The 20154-nt window shown below is 42.2% G+C and overlaps 1 protein-coding gene and 1 long non-coding RNA gene across 2 annotated transcripts in view; one reads left to right on the top strand and one right to left on the bottom strand.

Moving 5' to 3' along the window:
* The window catches only part of GNA14 (G protein subunit alpha 14), a 226377-nt gene that overhangs the window by 125907 nt on the left and 80316 nt on the right, over window positions 1–20154 (top strand). The window lies entirely within an intron of this gene.
* The window catches only part of LOC109028380 (uncharacterized), a 79468-nt gene that overhangs the window by 3417 nt on the left and 55897 nt on the right, over window positions 1–20154 (bottom strand). The window contains exons 3-4 of the long non-coding RNA XR_002007407.1: window positions 5790–5891; window positions 5236–5313 (exon numbers count right to left, since the gene is read on the bottom strand). This is a non-coding gene — a long non-coding RNA (uncharacterized lncRNA). The remainder of the gene's footprint in view (window positions 1–5235; window positions 5314–5789; window positions 5892–20154) is intronic.

Here is a 20154-nt window from a genome sequence, read left to right as displayed (position 1 = left end):
CTTTGGCCATGATTGTAAGTTTCCTGAGGCCTCCCCAGAAGCCGAGCAGATGCCAGCACCCTGCTTCCTGTACAGCCTCCAGAACCATGAGCCAATTAAACGTATTTTCTTTATAAATTGCCCAGTGTCAGGTATTTCTGTTTAGCAATGCAAGAATGGACAAATACAATAATTAAACAGTAAGGGGATTATTTTGCCTGCCATTCCACTCCAAGTATCTAATTTAGAAGGCAATGTTTCTAGAAGTGTGAGGACTGGATTTGTCTTCAGAAAGCATTTTACTCTTCCATTAGAAGCTTTTGCTGCATTCAAAATCCAGTTGAGACTATGCACTTGAGCTGTCCAGTCAACCACCACTCTTAAAAGGTTGAATGTTTTTATTTGAATTGACTCACAAGGCCTCTGCGAATTTTGTTTGAAGTTTTTGCAGGTCCTACACTTGGGTAAGTGGATGCCTTTATCACTCAGTCCCTTGGAGTTCCTCGTCTTCCTACCGCTGGGTTTATCAGGCACTAGAACATCCCAGACAATGATTCTCAGTCTTGGCTGCACATTGGAATCACCTGTGGGGCTGTTACGCCAATGCCAAGAGTATCACCCCCACAGGCTCAGAGTTAATGCTCTGGAAGGCAGCCTGAGCATGCGGATAGAGTTTTAGGTCCCTCCCAGGTGATTCTGATTGGGCAGCCAGGGTCGAGAACCACTGATAAATATGTGTCTTAACATAATTTGAAGGGGTTCAATTTGGATTCTGCTTTTCTGTCAACCTTTCCATAGCAGGAAGGGAGATTTCTGGTAATCTTTTCCATGGAATGACCTAATTAATCTCCACCCAAAGGTAAATGGTGCGGGCAGCATTGACAGTGTCTGTTGTGTTCATCCGAACTGGGCTGCCTTGGTTAGATTAGCCTTGACAGAATCTCCAGGTGACAAACACAGCAAATGCTGTTTGTTTCCTTTGAGTCTTTCAGGGACAGAGCACAGCCTCATGCCCAGAGTTCCAGCTCTGAGATGCGGATGGGTGCAGAGGAAGAAGCTGCAGCGCATTCTCTCAAGGTCTCATCAATGGCGCCTTCTTGCCTTCCTTCTCCTACTGTTGCTACATAGAAAGCGTAATTTCCTTCTGATGGATAAGACAATCAGAGATGCAGATTGTGTTAATAACAGGTTGAAAGCGTAGGTTTTGTTTATAATAAAAATACCATATGGGCCATGCCTGTAATCCCAGCACTTTGGGGGGCCGAGGCAGGAAGATCGCCTGAGGTCAGGAATTCGAGACCAGCCTGGCCAACATGGTGAAGCCCTGTCTCTACTAAAAATATATATAAAAATTAGCCGGGTGTGGTGGCGCATGCCTGTAGTCCCAGCTACTCTGGAGGCTGAGGCAGGAGAATTGCTTGAATCTGGGAGATGGAGGTTGCAGTGAGCCAAGATCGCGCCATTGCACCCCAGCCTGGGTGACAGAGTGAGACTCCATCTCAAAAAAAATATGTACCATATGATTTTGCTTGTGAGTAAATAAAGACATTATATTAGGAAATTAAATAGTTTGTATTTTTACTAATCATTAATACATATTTTGATTTACTGAGATAATTCATCAAGTATAAAACATAAGCATCAAACATCTAACTTCATATTTAAGCAATCAAGTGTAGTATTTTGGGGGCGGGATCATAGGAGAGTATATTTCTAACACCAGAAAGCCCTTCGATAAAGTCTCACATATATGCATAAATAACTCCTCCAGCTCCACTTTCCATTCTCAGAAAGTGGAAGGCTGAATTTCCAGGAGAATTTCTTAAGGATGCCTGTGAAGAAATCAGTCAGAGTTCGGTGAAAATGGTTAATTTCTGTCACTTTTTTATTGGAGAGTTTTTCGGGGCTGGGAGTATTTTAAGAGCCTCTTATGTTCTACTTTTTAAAACATCTGTTTAAATACATTTTTCTGTCCCACTTCCTCATCCAATTTGAAAAATTCAGATTCTGCACGAACCTTTGGGAACACAGAGGCCAATGTTCCAACTTTGGCCGTAGCCCAAGGTTGCTGGTTCTCTGGTGAATGTTAAACTCAGGCCCTGCTTCCCATGTCCTGGTGGGTGTTAAAAATCACATGGTCCATTTTTCTCCTTACCAAGTACTCTGTTGAGCTCTACCTGTTGTCACAACAACAACAACAAACAACAAATTCTCCACCAAAATTCTAGGCAGGAGCTTTTCCATTTATCCCAACAGTTTTCTGATTAATCAGTGTTTACTTTAGTGTGAAAACTGCTGTAATCAGAGCTTGAAATATAAGAGTTTGGAAAATGGGAAAGAATAAGATGGGAAAGAAACTGAACTTTCTTCTTGATTGCCATCACAATTAAAACACCCACTACCCTTTAAGCCTGAACTGGGATATGAGGAAGTTTGGGAGCCAATGATGAGTAATAACATTGATTTGACCATTGAAATGTTAATAAATTCTTCCCCTACCTCAAAACTGAGTATGAACCTACCAAATCCAAAGAAAACCTAATGAAAAAGGGAGATCCTGCAAAGTTACAAACAATCCAGAAACTAGTGAGGCCATCATTCTATTTGAACACTTATGCATCCGTCCAACACATGTGAAATATTTTTCTGAGTCTTTTAAATTGCAAGCACAGGAGTCTGAGGCAGGAGAATCTCTTGAAGCCGGGAGGCAGAGGTTGCAGTAAGCCAAGATGTTGCCATTGCACTCCAGCCTGGGCAACAGAGCAAGACTCCATCTCAAATAAATAAATAAATAAGTATTCAACTTTATATTGCTATCCTAAAATATAAAGGGGAACATTTGAAACACTCATAATTCACGTCTTTTGTGAATGTTAGAATCATTATCAGTGATGCTAGGAACATGCTCGTTAGATCCGAAATCCTTCAGAATTTGCTTTCCCATAGCAGAGCTGTGCCCCAGTTCTCTGGCGATAAAAAGGCGACAGAGGTGTGTCTGTGCTGTTCTTCTTTCAAAATTGCATTTTCTGAACATCCAGTTACTTCACTGATCAATGAATGCCTCAAACATGTACCAAGAGGTAAATTCCCCTTTTGGGGTTGTTTTGGAGTCCTGCCAAGGGATTCAGGTGTTCATCTGGTATTAGTGAATTCAGGGGCCGATTTGCTTATTAACTGATTAATAAGCTCTGCAATAGTATCCTAGGCAAACTATTCTAGAAAGCATCCCCTCTGTATTAAAAGTTTAAAAAAAAATAAATTTAAGGGGTGAAAATGCAGTTTTATTGCATGGCTATGTTGCATAGTGGTGAAGTCTGGGCTTTTATTTTTTTATTTTTACTTTTTTGAAATGGAGTCTCACTCTGTTGCCCAGGCTGCAGCATAGTGGCGCCATCTCAGCTCACTAGAACCTCCGCCTCCAGGTTCAAGTGATTCTCCTGCCTCAGTCACCCGAGTAGCTGGGATTACAGGCATATACCACCAAGCCTGGCTAATTTTTGTATTTTTAGTAGAGATAGGGTTTCGCCATGTTGGCCAGGCTGGTCTCGAACTCCTGATCTCAGGTGTTCACCCACCTCAGCCTCCCAAAGTGCTGGGACTACAGGTGTGAGTTACCATGTCTGGTCTGGGCTTTCAGTGTAACCATCACCAAGTAGTGTACATTGTACCCATTAAGTAATTTCTCCTCCCTCACCACCTCCCATCCTACCTAGTCTCCAGTGTCTATTATTTCATACTCTGTGTCCATGTGTACACATTATTTAGCTCCCACTTATAAGTGAGAACATGAATTATTTAACTTTGTTTAAAAGCTTTTTTTAAAAAAAATTGGTGGTAGGGAAGGGGACATGTGTTTTAAACGGAATACATTAACTAATCTGATATAAACAAATTGTTAAAAGGTTTTTGGCTTTGGTTTTGTTTTAATTTTCTTTTCTTCTTTTGAGACAGAGTCTCGCTGTGTTACCCAGGCTGGAGTGTAGTGGCGCAGTCTCGGCTCACTGCAACCTCCACCTCCCAGGTTCAAGTGATTCTACTGCCTCAGCCTCCCGAATAGCTGGGAATACAGGCACCCGCCACCACGCCCAACTAATTTTTGTGTTTTTAGTAGAGATGGGGTTTCACCATGTTGGCCAGGCTGCTCTTGAACTTCTGACCTCAGGTGATCCACCCGCCTCGGCCTCCCATAATGTTGAGATTACAGGTGTGAGCCACCTTGCCCGGCCTCTGTTTTTGTTTTATCAGTAAACCTGCCTTTAGAGTGAAAAGCATATTCATTAGAAGCTAAGACAGTTTGCTTTTATAACTGATGCTTCTTTTTGACAGCCAAAATGTTTTCAGGGAGTTTTGTGACATCGTATCTTGTGTACTTGACCTTGATTTCTGATACCAAAACCCTGTCAGGTTTAATTTAAGATGATCTAAAGCTGATGTAAAATATCTTTTATGTTTAACTGTGTATTTTATCTAAATCAAATTTTAAAATAATGGCACTTTGTCTTTTTTAAAAAAATGGCATCTGTAATTAGAAGTAAAGATATGGGCTTGTTTGTGTAACTTGGCCATTTATATGACCTGGTTAGGAAGTTATTTGCTTCTGTGTGTGGGTACACAATTCATTAAAGATAAGAAGATGACTGATTTTTCTAAATTTTCTTTTAAGAAAACACCACTAGTGTTCTAATCATTTGCATAGTTAAGTTGTGGTTGATTGTCAAAACGTTGATGATAACAGGGATAACTCTGCGTGTATTTTGAGTGCCTCTAAGTTAGCTGCCTTCCTTTTATCCTGAAGGCAGTAGAAGTGGTTGAAAGATGGCATGTGGGAGACCATTATGACAGACCAGTGGCAGCCCCTAGTTCTCCCCAAGGCTCTGAACTCCCTATCCCACCCACTGTATCTCTGCTTTGTGTTGATCTAGAATGTCTTCCCAGGTAAGTTGTGTACAGACTTGCCTTTGCTTTGGGGTTTTATCATCATGATGGTCATTATTTGGATTCACCGATGTGTGGAGCCCTCCATAATGTTAGTAATTACTCCAAATGAGAAAGTTTTTCTTCCGAAGGTCAAGTTAGCTCTTGGTATACTAGAAAGGGACAAGAGCTGGCTTGAAGTGAAATTCCTGCCCTGTCATTTTTATCCTCAACAGTTTTGGGTGGCTCCCCAAAACTCTCAGTGTTTCTATTCCCTTCCTCCATTGAGGGCTATGTTGGCTCCTGGTGATATTACAAAATTTAAACGTGTGAGTAACCTACCTTCAGAAGTGAAAAATCACATTCTGCTGTGTCCTGAACAGGCTACCTTTTTCACCAAAACTTCTTTTATTGGGCTTCCTAGTTAATAAGACACTGCATTAAGTACAATGTTATACATAATATATGTCAATATAAGCTGTTTTACTTCATATAATACAAGAGTTCTTTTCAGACATATTAAAAAAGTATGAGGATATGGCCAGGCATGGTGGCTCACACTTGTAATCCTAATGCTTTGGGAGGCTGAGGCAGGTGGATTGCTTCAGCCCAGGAGTTCAAGACCAGCCTGGGCAGCATGGCAATATCCTGTTGCTACAAAAAATATAAAAATTATCTGAGTGTGGTGTGCATCTGTAGTCCCAGCTACTCAAGAGGCTGAGATGGGAGAATCACCTGAGCCTGGGGATGTCGAGGCTGCAGTGAGCCATGATTACACCACTGCACTCCAGCCTGGGTGACAGAGTGATACTCTGTCTCAAAAAAAAAAAAAAAAAAAAAGAAAAGTACCAGGATAATAAGCACCAGAAATAAGAAATACACATACATACACATACACAGACTTGCAGTGAAGAACCTGGGTTCTCCAATGTGTGTGGCTTCCAGGTGCGTCCTCACCCTCTTCCTGCTGATGATACCTCTTTTTTGGCACTTAATACCTATTTTTGAAACAATGAATTAATGGGTGGCCCCTCGCTCCCTATTTTTGAATGAATGAATGAATGAATGAATGAACAGCCCCTCCATGAAATGTGGGCATCCGCATCTCCTGCACTCCTACACATCTCCACACCATAAGAACAAGCATCTATGGGCAGGAAAGTCCTCACAGAGAGCTCAGGTCGGAAGGGCAGGAAGATGAGGAAGAATTCCCATGATATTTTTCAGGTTGCTTGATTTCTGTTAAATTTGGCGATGAGAGGGTTAAACGATTGGAGGACGATTTTCCCTAACCAACGTGCCATTTCTGTGATTCCTCCACTCTCTCACTAGCAGAGAAAGGTCCAAACTGCACCAGGCACTTGGCTGGCTCTGGCTGTTCACATGTCTGAGTCCAGCCAACAGTGGGCTCTGTGTTAAGGGAAATCAGGAGCCTGTTCTTTTCAACCACGATCCTCGCTTTCCCATCTTTAAGAGACAGGTTGTCATTACTGTTGTAAGACATGTTTTGATTTTATGTATTTGGCCAGAGATTACTCTTGTCACTGTCCACAAAGGTGTAACTTGATGTCCTTCCTAACCCCCATGCCAAGTCAAGACCTGTGTTATATTCCCCTGCCCCCTACCGCCCCCCACCCCCAATGGGGTCTCACTCTGTTGCCCAGGCTGGAGTGCAGTGGTGCCATCTCAGCTTACTGCAACCTCCGCCTCCTAGACTCAAGTGATTCTCCCACCTTAGCTTCCCAAGTAGCCAGGACTACAGGCACACACCACCACACCCATCTAATTTTTGTATTTTTAGTAGAGATGTGGTTTCACCATGTTGGCCAGGCTGGTCTCGAACTCCTGGCCTCAAGTGATCGGCTGCCTTGGCCTCCCAAAGTGCTGGGATTACAGGTGTGAGCCACCATGCCCGGCTGACCTGTGTTACTTTGATTATGAACACCCATCTATGACAGTTTTGCTTCCCTGCCTCCAAGTGAGTGGTATCTCTGCCACTAGAGGTTGATATGAATGGCTGATAATGCCAAATAATAATTTTCACCTAGGAAACTTAGACAAGGAGACCTAACCCATAGCAGTAGCAGACGTTTGATAAATATTTGTCATACGAATGAAATGAATAGCACAAGCTAAGAGTGCTTTCTAAAGACTGGGCCCAAGAGAAGACAAAATGGGCAACTAGTCTGGTATTACAGAGCTTCGAGGATTTAATGGTCCATTGCCTTGTGAAGGAGATCCTTGAGTAAAGGTTTCCTGGAGACCTCTAAGTCTTCAGTGACGCTCTGCTTGCGGGTCATGTACCACCTGCCCCTGTTAGTGCCCATCTCTCCCCATAGTGTGAAACTCTGTTACATGGCTGTCTCTTCCTGCTCTGGTGTTTTTTTTTTTTTTGTGAGACAGGGTCTTGCTGTGTTGCCTGGGTTGAGTGCAGTGGCATGATCATGGCTCACTGCAACCTCGACCTCCCAGGCTTAAGCAATCCTCCCACTTCAGCCTCCTAACTGGGACTACAGGTGCACACCACCAGGCCTGGCTAATTTTTTATTTTTTTGTAAAGATGGGGTCTCACTATGTTGCCCAGGCTGGTCTTGAACTCCTAGACACAAGTGATCCTCCTACCTTGGCCTTCCAAAGTGTTGGGATTACTGATGTGAGCCACAGAAACTGGAACCAGCTCACTCTTGAATTCCTCAAGAGCAATGCTGTATTCATGTCTGTTTCCTCCAGCTCTCAGACAAAGGCAATGCATAAACAAACAAACAAATACCTTTCGAATTCCAGATGAACACCATTAGAAATCTCAAGTTATTATAACATAGTTTTGGCATTTTAAGGGCGGGGAACCCAATAGCAGATCAACAGCCTCTCTTTTACTATTTTTGCAAGCCTTGTGGTTTTTGGCAGCAGTGTCTGCCCGGCTCTGCCGCATGCTCATTCAGCTTCAACCACAGTGACCTCCTTTGTTTTGGTCCCTGTATTCACAGTGCTCCTTCAAGCCCAGGACTTTTCCACATGCTCCTCTCTCTGCCTCCCTTTTCTCTTTGCCTGCCCAAGTCTTTCTTGTCCTCCACTAGAATGGAAGATCCATGAAGGCCAAGGTCTATGCCTACTTTTCCCCACCTTTGTAGCTGCATTGTCTGACATAGATGCAGGCCAGTTTGCCAAAAGCCTATCCACTGAAGAACCCATTCCTGGGGCAAAGGAATATGATTTTTTTTATAAGCCCATGCAGGTGACCTTAAGGCCACATTCTGGCCTTTCTTGAACGTGTCTCTCAGTGTCCAGCCTCATTTCCTCTCCCTATTGGATTGTGGTTTCCTGCTTCTCCCAGGCCTCACTGTCATCTCACATCCTCCATCTGCCGGAACGTCCTGAAACTGATTTCCTTTGTACTCATAAATAGCTAACTTCATTTATTTGTCTTAAATAAGAAATCTGGGCTGGGCGCAGTGGCTCATGCCTGTAATCCCAGCACTTTGGGAGGCTGAGGTGGGTGGATCACAAGGACAGGAGATCGAGACTATCCTGGCGAACACGGTGAAACCCCGTCTCCACTAAAAATACAAAAAATTAGCCGGGCGTGGTGTCAGACGCCTGTAGTCCCAGCTACTTGGGAGGCTGAGGCAGGAGAATGGCGTGAACCTGGGAGGCGGAGCTTGCAGTGAGCCGAGATCGCACCACTGCACTGTAGCCTGGGGGACAGAGTGAGACTCCGTCTCAAAAAAAAAAAAAAAAAAAAAAAATCTGATATTATAGAAGACTTTCTTTGACACCTTCTTTTTCCACCCACTCACCCTTGGGTTAGATACTCTTTCCAGTGTACCTGTAATGCCCAGCATCCTTCGTATTACATTATAATTCTTAATTTATGCATCTCTCCCACTTCAGACCAAGAGTTCTTTGATGGGGAATCATGTCGGGTTTACCTCTGCATCCCTTCGGGCTCAATAAACGTGAAGTCAATGATATTAAGACGCTGTGTGAAGACAATATTATGAACTCAAAGGTATCAGAGATTCATCTAGGTGGTAGTATCCACAACCTCAGAGGACGTGCTCAGCTGTTCTCTCATGGGATAGAATTTTGCCTCCTTGACTATGGGACTGTGATATCGGGCAAAAAGCAACAGGGGTCCACATGGCCATGTTTGTCTTTTTCCAAAGAAATATTTGGCCATTGGAAATATTGCTTCTGAGTTGCAAGATAACCAAAAAGCCTTGCATGGGGCCCTAAACTTAGTTTGGGAAGCTTGGGATTGGCCATGCTTAGCTCTTGGGATGTGTCTGTTGAGCTGCAAATGTACCCTTCCAAGAAAAGTTAAGTCTGTGACAATGACTTCTCAAGCAGAGACACCAGACAGCTGTTTTAGAATCCCTGAGGGCCAAAAAAAAAAAAAGTGCTGAAGGGAACAATGGCTTGCTTATGAACTAGGAGAGATATTCAATAGATAATACCTTTTTCATCAACCAAGTTTTAAAGAAATTGAGGATAAGACCAAACAGCAAACTATAAGGTGACCAAAATGTATTGTGATTAATGCTGAAGTGTAGAGAGCGTGGCTCATAACTGGAGTGAGGACTTGTCCTAAACCCAGAATGTGGTGGACTTAGCTATAAGGTCATCACGTGTTTGGGAAGACTCAGGCCTCACCCAGCAGGGCAGTCCTGTAATGACATGGAAGAGTGGCGCGAAAGAGAGGAAGGGGCAGAGGCCAGGAGTGTCATGCAATTGCTGTGCCTCCTCACGGAATTATTGAGTGTGTCCCCTGTGTGATAGACCCATCACAGTTGTCTCTTCCAGTACTTCGTAAGCTCCCTAAGCTCAGGGACTGTGTATACTTCTGGGTGCTAAAATGGGTGTGAATCCATGTCAGGCACTCTAAGCCCGTCTTTATTGGAAATATATGATTTTATCTTAAATAGTTCTTCAATGTAGGTACTATCACTTGCCCTGACTTTAGAGATACAGGCACTAAGGTTTGTGGAGGTAAATAACTTTCCCAAGATCACACAAGTAGCAGATGTCAGAGTGGGAAACTGAGCCCAGGAGGCCTGACGTCCCAGGCAGAGCAGCTAACTATTGTTCTGTATGCGTCTTGATGGGTGATTCAAGGCCTTGTGTAGTGTTAGGGTATCATTTAATGATCTGATTATGAAAGTGCTAAATGAGGTGATTGGGGGATTCTCTGTCTTGGATTCTCTATTCCTGGCCTTTCATAAATTCCTTTGTCCCTGGCTGGGATCCAGCTGGCTTACACAACTGTCAGTGTAATATCTCTATCAATATTTACACAAGGGGTCATGCCATCAAAGAAACCAGAGAAATATCAGGATTAGTGCTTTCACTGGATGAAGTTTGAGGATTGAAGAACCTTCTGTTGAGTGGATTTGAAATAGTTGCATAGAAAATATTTTTTTATTTTCCTTGAAGAGAAGTAAACAAGCCAGAGATTATTTCACATTTATTTTGCTAATTGAAACAAAGCATGACAGTGACCTTCGAACCAGTGCCAGTAAAAATCAAATAAAATCTGGATAGTGTATTCTGAGAGTGGTCTAAATGGGATGCCTCTTAGCGGGGGTTTGTTCAAATGCTTAAATTTTTAAAAAGAATGAGGTAAAGCTATGTTTATTGATATAAAAAGATTATCAATATATAACAGGCATGAGAGAAGTGAGGTATAGAAAGAAGTTGATGTGTTCATGAATATCCCTTTGCGTGTGTATGAGATACCTTTGATAAAGAATACATAAATAGTTACAGATATCTTATTTTTTCAAGAAATAAGAAACTGTAAAAATGATTACCTTTGAATGGAGTGGGAAAAGATAATTTCCCTGTTAATTTTTCTGTTATATTCAATTTACTTTTTAAAATGTGGATAGAGATTATTTCTGCAGAATAAGATTATCTCTGCAGAGATAAGTCATCTTAATTTTCTTCTTTTTACTTCTCTTTATTAAAAAATTAAACATAAAAAACCCAAATGCTACATTTTAATTAAAAATAAATATTAGCAGTTTAAAATTAAGATATGAGTAGTAACTCTGGGAAGAGTGACTAAAACTCCTCTAGTCCCTTTAACACTGACTTCAAATCCACATGAAGTTATCCTGGGGGTGTGGAGTGTATAATTTATGTTATTACAGATTTTTGTTCAATAAATCGTATGTTTGTGTTCTGGAAATATTTTTGTGTACATGCCTGTGCTTCTGGGTCTGGATTTGTATGGTTGGAAAGAAACACTGGGCAAAGTGAGGGGGACAGTGGGGGCCGAGCAGGCAGTGGGGGCTCTGTCACCTCGAGCCATTTCCTTCTTAGAAAGCTTGAGGGAGGCTCCAAGGTAGGGCCAGGAGGCAGCCAATACGGAGCCCACGGCGGCACAGGCATGAGGTTATTCATTCATCAAACAGTTATCGAGGGTCTACCTTGTGCCTTTAGGGAGTATCTGTAACATTTTGTGCCAAATTAGAGGCCTTCTGGTTGACTGGACCCTTAAAACACAAGTTCCAAGTTCATTTTGATTGCTTCTCCAGGCCTCCATGTGAATTACATTAGTCACATCAGCCACTCACTGAGGCCGCAGGAATAGGCCATTTTGTTGACAGAGGCAGACACGGAGGTGGGGATAGATGTGGAGGAGGAGAGAGTGGGGCCAGAAGACAGGCCTCTGGTAAGTGAGGGCTGTGAGGGCGTGTGGTCTGTGCCCACTTGGGATTCTGCCTGGATTATGTTACAGATTTCAACTCCTTTCGCCTGCAAGCTGTTCAGACTCCCAGATTTGCTCATGAGTTTGGTTTCATTCAGATGCGAAAAACACAAGAGGAAAAAGGGGGATGCGTACATTGTCTCTCCTATCTTTGCAGGACACACACACGTGTTACGCTTCCCATTCTCCAACTCAGTGAGGAATAGGCCTCATCCCTAGAGCCTTTAATTGCAGGAAGCTGAAGAATGGGACCCATAGGGAGCAGAGCTGTCCTCTGTTTTCTGTGCAGCTTTAGGAACCCTTTGACTGACACTCTTGGAGTCTAAGAGCAAGGTGTATCCCAGGGAGCAAAGTGGGAATTGAAATTGTACCTTTATGGCTAATTAGCTGTGTAACCCAGAGGAACTTGACCAGATGATCTTTAGTTTCTGAACTATAGGGGGAATGGAGGAGCTGTCTTAGAATTGGAGAATAATAAAATGAGGACATTCTGGGATTTCATAAGATGATGGTCACTTTGGGAAGGTTCTCTTAACCTCTACTCCCCTCTGTATTAAAAAAAAAATAAAAACTTTTTTTTTTTTTTGGAATGAGAAAATGCATGGTGCCCTATAATCCAGGGGCTTGACATCCAACTCTAACTAGGCAGCTCTAATATGAAGAGAAACTGGTACCTCCCTCACTTAGCTAGTTTTAAGAGCATCTCTCCTCCCCCACCAAGGGCTGGGCGGCTTCATCACTTATCAAATCATCTTAGACTCATAAATGTCTCCAGGCAGCCAGCGTCTTCCCTCCTCTCCCCTTTCTCTGCATGGAAACTTTCCAACCTAACTCCCTACACATCTGTTCTGGGAGCTGCCTCCTAATTATATCCTAGGGGCCTGATATGAAAAGGGCCAAAGGAAACATTCCATCACTTTTCCCAGGAGCATCTTGGGTCGGGGGTGGAGGCTTGCTCCTTGGTGAGACGGCCAGAGGCCATTGACTGGGAACCAAACCTAACTGCCACAGTACCCATCTGAGGGCAGGAAGGACTGTGGGGTATTCCCATCATGTTCAGGCTCATCTGTTTAACGCTTCTTCCTTAATATTGAAATAGAGTCCTCACTGCAACTCATCTCTACTAAAAAATACAAAAATTAGCCGGGCATGGTGGCGGGTGCCTATAATTCCAGCTACTCAGGAGCTGAGGTGGGAGAATTGCTTGAACCCAGGAGGTGGAGGTTGTAGTGAGCCGAGATTGCACCACTGCACTCCAGCCTGGGTGACAGAGCAAGACTGTCTCAAAAATAATAAAATAAAGTGTGCAATGTCCATATACTGGAATATTCGATAATAAGCACTGACACAAGCTACAACATGCATGAACCTTGAAAACCTATGTTAAATGAAAGAAGCCAGTCATATAAGACCAGATATTGTATAGTCCCATTGATCTGAAATTTCCAGAACAGGCAAATCAATAGAGACAAAAAGAAGACTGGTGAGTGTCTAGAGCTGGGGGAGTTGGAAGGCAATGAGGGTTGACTGCTAATGGATATATGGTTTCTTCTGAGGATGATTGAAAGTGCTCTAAAAATTATTTTGATGGTTGCACAGCCCTGTGAATATACTAAAAATAATTGAATTGTAGACTTTAAATTGTAAATATGGAAAGTGAATTCTATCACAAGAAAACTGTTATTAAAAAATGAAGACTACTACGTAGTGATGTGTTCTTCCCACTAGACATTTTAAGAGGCACTTTATGCCAGTTTGCCCCACTGTTGTTGATGCTAAGTTTTGATCACTGGGATAATTTGGTTTCCACTGGTTCTTGCCATTGCATTAGGTTGGTGCAAAAGTAATTGCCGTTTTTGTCATTACTTTCAATGACAAAAACCGCGATTACTTTCTCACCAACCTATACAAGAATCTTTGTCTTGTGATTAATAAGTAATATGAAGGGTGACATTCACCACTCTCTGCACATCCTATTCTCCACCCATTAGCATCCACTGGTGATCCTTGCCAGTAAGATCTATTACATAAATGGGTAAAATATAGTAATTTTAAAAATGATCAGATTTTTTACATTTATCTAGTAATTTTCTGGAGAGAACGTATTCCTTCTCCCTCTTTTTAGAAAACTCACTGGGTCTCAAAAAATTAAACATAGCATTGTCACTTCTGGGTGTAAACCCAAAATAATTTGGAAACAGGGTCTCAAAGAGCTTTTTACATACCCATGTTCATAGCAACATTATTCACAATAGCCAAATGGTGTGAACAACCCACATGCCCGTCAGTGGATGAATGGGTAAACAAAATGTGGTATATACATGCAATGGAATATGATTCGGCCTCAAAAAGAAATGAAATTCTGACACATGCCACAGCATGGATGAACTTTGAAAATATACTCAGTGATGTAAGCCAGACAGAAAAAGGCAAATATTATATGATTCCCCTTATATGAGGTACCTAGTGTAGTTAAATTCATAGAGACAGAAAGTAGAATGGTGGATGGCAGGGACTGAGCATGGGGAGGGGCCAATGGGGAGTTCTTACCAAATGAGTACAGAGTTTCAGTTTGCAATGATGAAAAAGTTCTGGAGAGGGATGGTGGTGATGGTTGCATGACAACGTGAATGTATTAATGCCCTAAACTGTACACTTAAAAATAGTTAAACTTTATGTTAGGTATTTTTTACTACAAAAAAATACCCTCACTAAGTTCTTATTTCTTCCTTTTCATTTTAGTATGTTACCAGAAATTATACTCCTTGATGCTGGAAATTGGCCAATAGGAGCCCCTTCAAGCTACTTCTGCATCCCTCCTTATCCTCCCAGTATATTCTTGTTTTCTGGCACAAGATGTTTAAGGTCAACTTTTATTTTCCCTGACCCAGTCTTGGACACAGCCATTTCTCCAAGGAGGCCTGGTTCTTCTACAGGGGAACTGTAGTCAGAAACAAGATCTGGTTGCTTGGGGAGCTTGTTGCCATGTATTTGGTTGTTAATGCTTCTCACCCTATCAGTGAACAGAGCTGGGGAAACATAAACATTCACACACACATATACACACGTACTGTGGTAGTGACTAGCCCCATGTGGCTGTTCAGAAATAAGATTTCCAGCAAGACATATACACAAACATGCATGCATACAACTGCATGCAGACATTTTAATCAGTCGTCTCCAATTTTAATCCAACACCACCTTTGTCCACCCCACCTCGTCCCAGTCCGTATTTCTCTTCTTCCATCGTGACAGCTCTGGTTCTCAAGCATCTCAACATATTTACTCATTTGTTCTGTCCTTCACTAAATAAAACAACTTGTGTGATATATCACACCAACGCCACAAATCATTTTTTTAAATGAACAAAATTTACTTTTTCCGACACTTAGCAGGTCTAAATGCATTTTCTAGACGTATTTTCTTTCTTAGTGGGTAGAAAGGGTGGGATTGAGGCCATGGTGGAAGTAGTGACTGCAGTAGAGAATTAAGAAATACAGAGGGGACGATAGAGAATGAGAGAGAGCAGGGAAGCGGACAGAGTAGTGGAGAGTTTCTTCAACATTGAAAACTTTCACATGACTAAACCCACTAATAAGAGTGAGCTGAGGCCAGGCGCGGTGGCTCACGCCTGTAATCCCAGCACTTTGGGAGGCCGAGGCGGGTGGATCACCTGAGGTCAGGAGTTTGAGACCAGCCTGGCCAATATGATAACACTTTCTCTACTGAAAATATAAAAAGTTAGCTGGGCATGGTGGTGGGCGCGGTGATGAGTGCCTGTAATCCCAGCTACTCGGGAGGCTGAGGTAAGAGAATTGCTTAGGAGGTGGAGATTGCAGTGAGCCAAGATTGCACCACTGGACTCCAGTGGACTCTGTCAGTTGGGTGACAGAGCAAGACTACATCTTGAAAAAAAGAGTGAGCTGGACAAGAGGTAGAAATTAGGAAAAGAGGAGCCATTAAAAACAAACAGCTGTTTTTCTGATTATTGGAGTAATGTTTTGTGTGTTTATTTAAGAAATAGCATACAAGGTTAGACTCAATGAAAATAGAGGGAAATACAGCTGTTTTTTTATGAATTCCAATAAGATTTGTGATGCTCGGGGGTTCAGTTGCTGTTCTTGGCTTTGACGGTGACATTTTCTCAGCCATGGCGTTGGATCCAGCATCCATGCTCTACATGTTTGTTCTTAAAAATGAGGATTGATTGATTGATTTTTAAAAGGTTTTCCTGCCTTTGGAAGGGAACCAAGTATCTTTCAAGTTGGGGAAATAACTTCCTTTTGAGACCTGACCTCTTCCTCACCCCAACGAGCCATTTGGACTTTTATGTAGGAGTTGGGTAAGCATATTGAAGCAAGAGATTCTTTCTCTTCATTATTTAACTCCCAAACAAGCTGAGTATTTTCCTGCTCTGAAGTGTTCTGACTTTTAAAAGAGATGGTGAGATGGAGGCAAAGGCATGTTGAAATTAGTGTCCTAAAACCTAGGCTGTAGTTGTGGCCTGAAGACTTACTAGCTGTGTGACTAGAGATGTCTTGTGGCTCTGAACTTACTTTCAACTGGGAAATGTGGATAAAATCTGCTGTGTTCTTTATCCCTTTAGAATTTTTGTCCTGTACACTTCCAAATAAGATTTCCAGTGACTTATAAGAGGCAAGATATCTCAAACCATTCTGATAATGTGAGGATAAATGATTAAGAGTCCTGGGATAGGTGGAGGAAATTAATGGTATCAGAAACCCAAATGAAAGGTAGTTGCTGCAAATGAGCACTAATTTGTTTTCTAACTCTTTGCTGTCCAATATGGTAGTGACTAGCCCCATGTGGCTGTTCAGTCTTTGAAATGTGGATGGTTTGAATCAAGATGTGCTGTGAGTGTGAAATATACACTGGATTTCAAAGACTGTATAAATAACATAAAATATCTCATGAAATTTTTTTTTTTTTCGAGATGGAGTCTTGCTCTGTTGCCAGGGTGGAGTGTAGTGGCCTGATCTTGGCTCACTGCAACCTCCGCCTGCTGGGTTCAAGCAATTCTCCTGCTTCAGCCTCCCAAGTAGCTGGGACTACAGACATGTGCCACCAAGCCCAGCTAATTTTTGTATTTTTAGTAGAGACGGGGTTTCACCACATTGGCCAGGATGATCTCGATCTCTTGACCTCATGATCTGCCCACCTCGGTCTCCCAAAGTGCTGGGATTACAGGCGTGAGCCACTGCGCCCGGCCTCTCATGAATAATTTTTTACATTGATTGCATGTTGAAATGATGATGTTTTGGATCTATTGACTTAAAATATTTTATTAAAATTAGTTTCTCATTTCTTTTTTTTAAGAGACAGGGTCTCACTCTGTTGCTTAAGCTGGAGTGCAGTGGTGTGATCATAACCCACTGCAACCTCAACCTCCTGAGCTCAAGCAATCCTCCCACCTCAGCCTCCCAAGTAGGTAGTACTACAGGCATGCACCACCATGCCTGGCTAATTTTATTTGTTTATTTAATTTTTTTTTTTTTTGTAGAGGATGGGGTCTCTCTGTGTGGTCCGGACTAATCTTGAACTCCTGGCCTCAAGTGATCCTCCCACCTCGGCCTTCCAAAGTGCTGAGCTTACAGGCATGAGCCACCATACCCAGCCTCTTTTTACATTTTTAATGGCTACTAAAAAGTTTTAAATTTCATAAGTGGCTCTCATATTTCTATCAGATAGTGCTGGTCTAACCTATTTTCACCCAAGGCCCCCTGCCAACCAAAAAAAGGAAAATATATTTATCATGCACCTGTTACCTGATTAAAAGAAGGGTGCTGTGCCATGCATTTATATAGAGTCACATACTTCAAAGCTTTATATAAAAATAAGGCAGAAATGATGGTGCCTTGCTACAGCTGTAGTCCTTCCTCTCTGCTGGAAAACCACATCTTGGTTTATGTCCTTCTTTGTCATATCTGAAAATTTCTGAAATTTCTGACTAGCAAACAGCATGCGACTTAAAATCTGCTAATTTATTCCTCCTTAGTTCGTTCATTCATTCACCCATGCATTTATTCATTTCCTGAGTTTTGTTCAGACACTGCTGTGTCCTCAAGACCAAAAATGAATTACGACTTATCCTGCCATGAAGGACTTCCAGTCTGCAGGGAAATGGAGGAGAGAGTCAGCCACATAGACTGGTAATTTACAATACGGCACCATGAATACCAGTCTGGAGCACTGTGCAAAGTGTAACCGGGAAGGGAGAAAGGCAACTAATGCTGGCTTGTCTTTCTGGTAATTCATAATTTGATTATTCATGCCGTTATTCAAAGAGCCTTTGCCAAGTTTATTTAAAGAGATTGAAAGATAACAAATGCAGACATTAAAAATAGTTTCTTATTCAGCCTATGCTTTCAAAAGTGCTGTATTATAAATATATATTATTTATTCACCAGGCTGTTTCTACTTAGGCTCTCAAATTTAGTCTGTCCACTAAACTGTATCCTTGGCCAGACTTACTCTCTGTAAAAGCAGATATGGGTTATTTATTCATCAGTTCTCCAGTTGAAATTCGTATCTCTAATTCTACATTCTCCCAGGCAAGGGGGAGTACAAATGATTAGGGACTTTTAACTTTGGAAGATGCAGTGAATTACAATTTAAAGTCAACTAGAGGCCGGGCACGGTGGCTCATATGCCTGTAATCCCAGCACTTTGGGAGGCCGAGGTGGGTGGATCATGAGGTCAGGAGATTGAGACCATCCTGCCCAACATGATGAAACCTTGTCTCTACTAAAAATACAAAAATTATCCAGGTGTGGTGGTGCACACCTGTAGTCCCAGCTACTCAGGAGGCTGAAGCAGGAGAATCGCTTGAACCCAGGAGGCAGAGGTTGCAGTGAACTGAGATCATGCCACTGCACTCCAGCCTGGGCAACAGAGCAAGACTCCGTCTCCAAAAAAAAAAAAAAAAAAAAAAAAAGTCGGCCAGACTTCTAGAACCATAGCTCAACAGAGTCCATGGCTTCCCCAACGGAGGATGCAGCCAGTTGGAATGAATGTGGACTTGTTTCTCTCTCTCTCTCTCTCTTTTTTTTTTTTTTTTTTAAAGAAAGGGAGATCATATTTTTTCAGGCCGTTTCTTTTGGTGAGGAACAGGCTGATAACTGGGTTATGGTAATGAGTCTTCTAGGAGCTTTTCCTTCTTCAAACATTTCTGGCTTTTGGCCTTCAGAATAGTGTCCTGGGTGGTGTTATGAGCTTGCCCTGCAGGCTAAATCCCTGTAGACAGCAGATTCCCTATGAGAGCAGGTCTTGTGAAATGACGATCTGGTTTGTATAGTCTCAAGCAAGAGATCAAATATTTAAGGCTTAGAAAAAAAGATCGCGTTTATAAGGGCCCTTGAAAAGAATTTCTGATGGAAGTTGATGAAAAAGATTTGTTCCTATTACTCATAGCTTAAGTTGTCTATGATGGCAGTTATTTAAATTCTCACTGCTCAGATGGAAACTTAACAAAAGTAGGTGATAAAGCCTGTTGGAATAGGTAATTTGGGGACAGTATAAGTAGAGAGGTGATAGGGTCTCACTGGAGGCCACTTTGCTTCCCTGTTTTTAAACACATTCCATCTGTTGCATTCTTCCTTAGAATCCTGAAATTCGGGGTCAGGCACAGTGGCTCACACCTGCAATCCTAGCACTTTGGAGGCTGAGGCAGGTGGATCACTTGAGGTCAGGAGTTCAAAACCAGCCTGGCCAACATGGTGAAACCCCGTCTCTACTACAAATATATTATGGTGAAACCCCGTTTCTAGTGAAAATACAAAAAAATTAGCTGGGTGTGGTGGCAGGCACCTGTAATCCCAGCTATTCGGGAGGGTGAGGCTTGAACTCGGTGGGTGGAGGCTGCAGTGAGCCGAGATCACACCACTGCACTCCAGCCTGGGCCACAGCGCAAGCGCAAGACTGTCTCAAAAAAAAAAAAAATCCTGAAATTTGATGTAAATTTCTTTGTGTACTTAGGTATTAGTTGTATTTCCATAGAGCATTTGAGCATTTTTAGAAATCAGTGCAAGCACTGGGCTCACATTCATGCAAAGGAATGGGAAGTTTGGGGAGGGAGAGAAATGAACATCACGTAGTTTCTGAAGTCATTTTTCATTTAGCAAGTTCCTCCATACTTGTATGGGAAGCTCAGTTGAAGTTTTTGAAATCACTGGCATTTGTATATCATTGGTTCATTACGAAAGCATTTGTTGGGTGTCTCTCTCATCTAGGATCTTTACCTTTTACATCTTTATCTCTTCCTCAAATGCCTTGAGGATCAGCCCATAAAGACTGATGTGCATTACCACTGCCCTGCAGTGGGCACCGTTGATCACCCATGAGGACTGGTGTTCAGAACAGGTCATGTCCTATTTGAGAATTAAAAAGATATGGGAACCCCCATTTCTGGAAACATAGAGTAGGCATACTTTTCCAGATTCCTTCTGCTAAGTACAACTAAAAATCCTTGACATTATATTTAAAACACACATAAGAAGACTCTGAAGGGTGGAAAGAATAAGGAAGATGAG

Source organism: Gorilla gorilla, chromosome 13 (assembly GCF_029281585.2).
Source record: "Gorilla gorilla gorilla isolate KB3781 chromosome 13, NHGRI_mGorGor1-v2.1_pri, whole genome shotgun sequence".
In the NCBI taxonomy this organism is placed as follows: domain Eukaryota; kingdom Metazoa; phylum Chordata; class Mammalia; order Primates; family Hominidae; genus Gorilla; species Gorilla gorilla.
The sequence above is the reverse complement of the archived record's forward strand: the minus strand, read 5'-3'. Positions and strand labels throughout refer to the sequence as shown.